This window comes from Trichosurus vulpecula, chromosome 8, assembly GCF_011100635.1.
Source record: "Trichosurus vulpecula isolate mTriVul1 chromosome 8, mTriVul1.pri, whole genome shotgun sequence".
In the NCBI taxonomy this organism is placed as follows: Eukaryota; Metazoa; Chordata; class Mammalia; order Diprotodontia; family Phalangeridae; genus Trichosurus; species Trichosurus vulpecula.
Window position 1 is genome coordinate 131,190,186 of NC_050580.1, and position 6,937 is coordinate 131,197,122.

The window sequence follows — 6,937 nt, forward strand, 5'->3', positions numbered from 1 at the left end:
TGGTGATTTCCCCTGAGATAGGAGCTTGGGAAATCCTGCCCCATCAGTGCTTGTGGCCACAGACTCAATGTCTTCCAAGGTAATTTCACAGAAAGTCAGATTTGGAAGGGGCCACAGAGACCATCTACTATAATCCACACCTTCCTCTCTGTGATAGACCCAACAAATTGTCATCTTGCCTTTGCTCTACCTTCTCCAATGAGGCCATACTATACTTTCAAGTTTCTGTAGGATCTAAAATCAACAACCATGATTCATCAAAATGCGATGGAATTTAATATGAACTGTGTCTCAATTGACAAATGGGACATGTTTGGGTCTCACATGGGGCTGCTTCCATTGGGCTCTCTCAAAGCATAAAAGGGTGTTCAGTCTTATATTAAGCTTAGCCCAAGACTGTTTTGGTGCAGGGTCCTCAAAACTATATATATCTTCTGCACAGCAAATCTCAAAGAAAAGGAAGCCAATAAATGTTTCTCACCATAAACAACAAAAAGAAGAACATTCATCAGAGAGGGTTTTAGCCTCTAGTGGTACAGCCCAAGGAACTTGTGCTGAGAAAAAGGAAGATCTTGATCCATTACAATCTGCATCAGTGATTTAAGAAAACATTTAGACAGCATGGAGAAGTTATGATTCCAGCGTACTTAGTGACTCCCGGTATTTGGTTTAGAATATTTTATTATGCAGCCGTAGAAGAAGTGAATGTTGTTCCTTTTCTGGAACTCATTGAGTTACCAAATAGCACAGTGTGCATTTTGAAAAATTCCCCAAGTGGAAATGTACTAACTATATATGCCTTGTTTAAGATTGCAACACTTGCCAGATACACTGTGACTTTGGGAGGAATATCAATTACTGTCAAATATCTTCATAGCCAGGGCTATATGTCAATGCTATCTCCAGTTAAAGAATACTTACAGGATGTAATGGAAGAAATAAAGGAGCCTATTACAGGAAAAAATGGGGGAGCCAAGATGGCGGCTGGAAGGAGCCAAGATGGTGGCTGGAAGGAGCCAAGATGGCTGCTGGAAGGGAGCCAAGATGGCGGCTGGAAAACAGAGACTAGTGTGAGCAACCCGCCGAGTCCCTCCTAAAACGTATTAAAAAATGGCTCTGAACCAATTCTAGAACTGCAGAACACACAAAACAGCAGAGGGAAGAAGGGCTCCAGCCCAGGACAGCCTGGATGGTCTCTAGGGGAGGTCTACCCTGCATGGAGCTGGGAGCACAGAGCGGAGCAGAGCCCAACATGAGCGGCATGGACCAACCATACCAGGGGCCGGGCAGAGTGGGCCCTAGCGCCCTGAATCAGTGAGCTGCGGCAGTTACCAGACTTCTCAACCCACAAACACCAAAGACAACAGAGAAGGTTAGTGGGAAAAGCTGAGGGAGTGGAAGGAGTTCATGGTTCAGCTACCACGCCAGGGGCAGCGGAGGTGGGGCAGCTAAAGAACTACAGCTGTAGTTGCCTCCAGCCCCAGGCCCACCTGGTGGGAAGAATTAAGTGGTGGATCAGAGCAGGAGTGCAGAGCCTGCTGAAGATTTAAGTCCAGTCCGGGTTGGGGGTTCTTGGGCAAGGAGGAGTGCTGGTGTAGCTGCGCATCTGCCCAAGCTTGGAACATAGTTCTCTAAACTCTAAAAGCAGTCATACCCCACTGAAAAACTCAAGGGTCAAGTTAGTTGGCTGGGAATATGGCCAGGCAGCGAAAATGCACCCAGATTCAGTCTCATACTTTGGATCCTTTCTTTGGTGGCAAAGAAGACCAAAACATACAGCCTAAAGAAGTCAACAAAGTCATAGAGCCTACAACAAAAGCCTCCAAGAAAAACATGAACTGGTCCCAGGCCATGGAAGAGCTCAAAAAGGATTTGGAAAAGCAAGTTAGAGAAGTAGAGGAAAAATTGGGAAGAGAAATGAGAAGGATATGAGAAAACCATGAAAAAGAAGTCAATGACTTGCTAAAGGAGACCCAAAAAAATACTCAAAAATATACTGAAGAAAACAACACCTTAAAAAATAGACTAACTCAAATGGCAAAAGAGCTCCCAAAAGCCAATGTGGAGAAGAATGCCTTGAAAGGCAGAATTAGCCAAACTGAAAAGGAGGTCCAATGGACCACTGAAGAAAATACTACCCTAAAAATGAGATTGGAGCAAGTGGAAGCTAGTGACTTTATGAGAAATCAAGATATTATAAAACAGAACCAAAGGAAAGAAAAAATGGAAGACAGTGTGAAATATCTCATTGGAAAAACCACTGACCCGGAAAATAGATCCAGGAGAGATAATTTAAAAATTATTGGACTACCTGAAAGCCATGATCAAAAAAAAGAGCCTAGATATCATCTTTCAAGAAACTATCAAGGAGAACTGCCCTGATATTCTACAGCCACAGGGCAAAATAGAAATTGAAAGAATCCACCGATCGCCTCCTCAAATAGATCCAAAAAAGAAATCTCCTAGGAACATTGTCATCAAATTCCAGAGCTCCCAGATCAAGGAGAAAATACTGCAAGAAGCCACAAAGAAACAATTTGAGTATTGTGGAAACACAATCAGAATAACACAAGATCTAGCAGCTTCTACATTAAGAGATCGAAGGGCTTGGAATAGGATATTCCGGAGGTCAATGGAGCTAGGATTAAAACCAAGAATCACCTACCCAGCAAAACTGAGTATCATGCTCCAAGGCAAAATATGGATTTTCAATAAAATAGAGGACTTTCAAGCTTTCTCAAAGAAAAGACCAGAGCTGAATAGAAAATTTGACTTTCAAATACAAGAATCAAGAGAAGCATGACAAGGTAATCAAGAAAAAGAAATTGCAAGGGACTTACTAAAGTTGAACCGTTTTGTTCACATTCCTACATGGAAATATGATTTGTATGATTCATGAGACCTCAGCATTAGGGTAGCTGAAGAGAATATGTGTATTTATATATATGTGTGTGTGTGTCTGTGTGCATGTTTATGTATATATATGTATATGCAAGTGTGTATGTATGTATATATGTAGGTGTATATACATATATATATATATATATATATATATATATATATATATATAGAGAGAGAGAGAGAGAGAGAGAGAGGGAACAGGGTGAGGTGAAGATGAAGGGAAGATATCTAAAAGAAATAAAATCAAATTAAGGGATGAGAGAGGAGGAATATATTGAGAGAGGGAGATAGGGAGAGATAGAATGGGGTAAATTATCTCACATAAAAGCATCAAGAAAAAGCAGTTCTGTAGGAAGAGAAGAGAAGGCAGGTGAGGGGGGAATGAGTGAATCTTGCTCTCATCAAATTTAACCTGAGGAGGGAATACCATACATACCCAATTGGGTATCTTACTCCACAGGAAAGAAGAAGGAAGAAGATAAAAAAGGGGGGATGATAGAAGGGAGGGCAGATGGGGATGGAGGTAATCAAAAACAAACACTTTGGAATGGGGACAGGGTCAAGGGAGAAAATTCAATAAAGGGGGATAGGTTAGGAAGGAACAAAATATTGTTAGTCTTTCACAACATGAGTATTGTGGAAGGGTTATACATAATGATACACATGTGGCCTTTGTTGAATTGCTTGCCTTCTTAGGGAGGGTGGGTGGGAAGGGAAGAGGGGAGAGAATTTGGAACTCAAAGTTTTAAAAACAGATGTTCAAAAACAACAAAAAAAGTGTTTTTGCATGCAACTAGAAAATAAGATAAACAGGCAATGGGGCGTAGAAATTTATCTTGCCCTACAAGAAAGGAAGGGAAAAGGGGATGGGAAAGGAGTGGGGTGACAGAAGGGAGGGCTGACTGGGGAACAGGGTTACCAGAATATACACCATCTTGGAGTGGGGGGGAGGGTAGAAATGGGGAGAAAATTTGTAATTCAAACTCTTGTGAAAATCAATGCTGAAAACTAAATATATTAAATAAATAAAAAAAATTAAAAAATGGGAGAAACAAAAGATAGACTGATAGAAAATCCACAAGAAACCAAAGAAAATGTTTTATTTAAGCAAAAAGTGGAATAGGAAATTTTGTGTGCCAAGCCACAGAAAAGTCATTCACTTTAACCCTCAGGAGACAGTGGACAAAGACACAGTCTCCTAATTATACCTTTGATTGTATCTATTGGGATCATGATTTTCATGTTATGTATCAGTTAAACTTTTAACCATAATCAGTTCTCAACATGGAGATCTCAATACCATTGTTGCCAGTGAGTAAGGGTATTTTTTAATTGTCTCTCAAAATCTCAAAAGTCTTCCACTATTTAAAAATTGCAAGATGAGACCATTCTAATAATCATCTACCAGTTAAAACTTTAATTTTATATGAAGAAAGTTGAAATGAAAGTTGAAATTGAGAGTATGTGTATGATGAAAGTGAGATGTACTGATTATATATAAATGACTAAACAAACTGACATTTTTAAAATAGTTTTGCCTGAAATCTGTGTGACTTAAATTTTTCAAAGTAAATACATATGTCTTCAGTTCCTTTTTAGAGATTTAAGTTGGTAGTTGTCCCCTAGGACATAACATTTTCCCTTAAATACATTTTTCTCTTCATCAACTAACTTCTCAGAGTAAAAATGAAAGTAATTTTTTAAAGTGATTTCAAAGTTAAGACCATGTAGTCCAGAAATTTCCTTTAAGAACTCATGGGTATTCTCAGCTATTGTCCAACAAAGCATGTCAAATAGCCCCAAGATGGCATCATATCCTTGACACAGGGACAGGATTGAGATTAAATCCAATCCTACCATCTAGGGACAGAGAATAGCCATTGAGGGTTACAAAAAGGATTTTATCACCCATTTCCAGGCCCCTTTTCCTTAGCACATACTACTAGAGACAGACATTGTGGTGTACTAGAAAGAATGCTGGATTTGGAATCAGGAGACTAAAAGAGATTAAAATCCAACCCTTAAAGTTTTACTAGCTAGGTGAACATAGAAGATCATCAAACTTCCCTGAGAATGTGTTTCCTCCCCTATAAAATAGGAGTAATGATTACTATTAGCTCCTACCTCATGTGTTTTTTTGTGAGGTTCAAAGATAAAAGTACTTTGAAATGTTAAAATCCTACATAATTGTCAACTATTATTGTTTATAAAATTGGTCATACCAACAGATGTAGCATGGTTATGGATATTAAAAATCTTGGGCAACTGTGTGCAAGGTCTTGTTATTCAGTCAGTCAAGATACTGGTAAATTCCTTTAAATGTTGAATAATGTTTTGAAACAAAGCAACCATTTATCTCAGCGATATAGTAGAAGATGTGCATGCATAAGGTCACAGAGTCATAAATTTAGAAGTGACCTTAGAGGTCATCTAGTTGAACCTTCTCAATGTTTCAGATCACAGAAGTCCAGACTTAGCATGAACTCCAGTAGCCTTCTTAGTAGCTACATGGACCCACTGTCTCAGGTTCTACTCTCTGAGAATCCCCTGTGATGTCTGTTATCAGCAAGCACCCTGGCACACTCAGGATGGACTGCTAGCACAGATTCTTTGATCCACTTTTCTAAAGGAAAGCAACTCTTAAGGGGTCAACAATCTTACTTTCATTACATTCACTAGTTCAGGGTAAAGGTCAGCACCCTGAACGTGGAGAAAATGCAAGCAGAGAAATTAGCACCAAGATCAACAGACAGGGCTCCAACTATCTGAACAAAGTAATATAACCACCTACATAGACCACCAGATCAGGAGAGCACAAACATCTGAGTAGTCAGAGGGCTCTTAACAAATGGCTACTCAGAGTGCTGTCCGGGGAATCAAAAGGTCTTTCTCATGAGCAAAACCCCCAAAACAAAATACCAACCTCAGAATGTGTATATATATATATATATATATATATATATATATATATATATATATATATATATACCTTTGGCTAATAGGCTCAGAGCCAAAAGGCACCACAAACATGATGACTCAGTGCTTAAGTAGCTTAGTACCAAAAAGGTATGAAAGTCTTCCTACAAGCAAGCCTCCCAGTAAGCAAGCCTCCCTCTAAGCAAGTTCCTTCTTAGGCAAGTTACTCCCCCAGTGGGCTCTATATGATTCAGGATGTATCATAGCTATGATTGAACACATGTGGTCACATAGGCCTATTAATGGACAGGGAAGATCTTCCTATTCCATTAACATTACAATGTCCCATGTGACAGTTCTTCAAATACAGTACTGGACATCCAGTCGAAGATGTCTGAAAGGCAGATAGAGATGTGAGATTGGAGGTCAGCAGAATGTTTAGAACAGAAGTAGACTTCAGAGCCATCAGCATAGAGATGGTAATTAAATCTATGGAAGCTGATGAGATCACCAAGTGAAGTAGTATAAAGGATGAAGAGAAGTCTCAAGACAAAACCCTGCTCCTTAGAGCTAAATGCTATGCCTCTCTTAATGGTGCCCAAGGTCATATTAACTTTTTTGACAGCCATATGATGCTATTGATTTGAATTGAATTTGCGATGCACAAAAATCAATGGATTTTTACAAAGTTTCTTGTACTAATGAAGTTGAATTTCTGAAAGCTAGAAGACAGTGCCACATTAAAAAATAAAAGAGGCCACCTCTGATTAACTCTCTCTTATTCTCAAATCTATACCTCATATCCCCTCAACTTCATTGTTCTTTCTCTCATCTTTTGCTCTTGTCTCAGAAGAAGATCTGGTCTTCCTTTTTGGAACACCAACCTGTGCTTGATCCCATTAATTTGTTGTTCATTTGACCCTAGGCCCTCTCTAATTTTCAGTCTCTCCTTATCTACTGGACATTTTCCTGATGCTTATAAAAATACAGGTCTTACAGCTCCAAAAGACTTATGATGGAAAAAGCTATCCACAACCAGAGAAAGAACTGTGGACTCTGAATGCAGATTGAGGCAAACCATTTGCTGTCTCTTTTTTTCCTTCTTTTTTGGTTTTGTTTC

The 6,937-nt window shown here is 39.2% G+C and overlaps 1 pseudogene; it reads left to right on the forward strand.

The window, feature by feature from the left end:
* The first annotated feature begins 262 nt into the window (after positions 1-262).
* LOC118827950 lies at positions 263-4,024 on the forward strand (annotated as a pseudogene).
* The last annotated feature ends 2,913 nt before the right edge of the window (positions 4,025-6,937 follow it).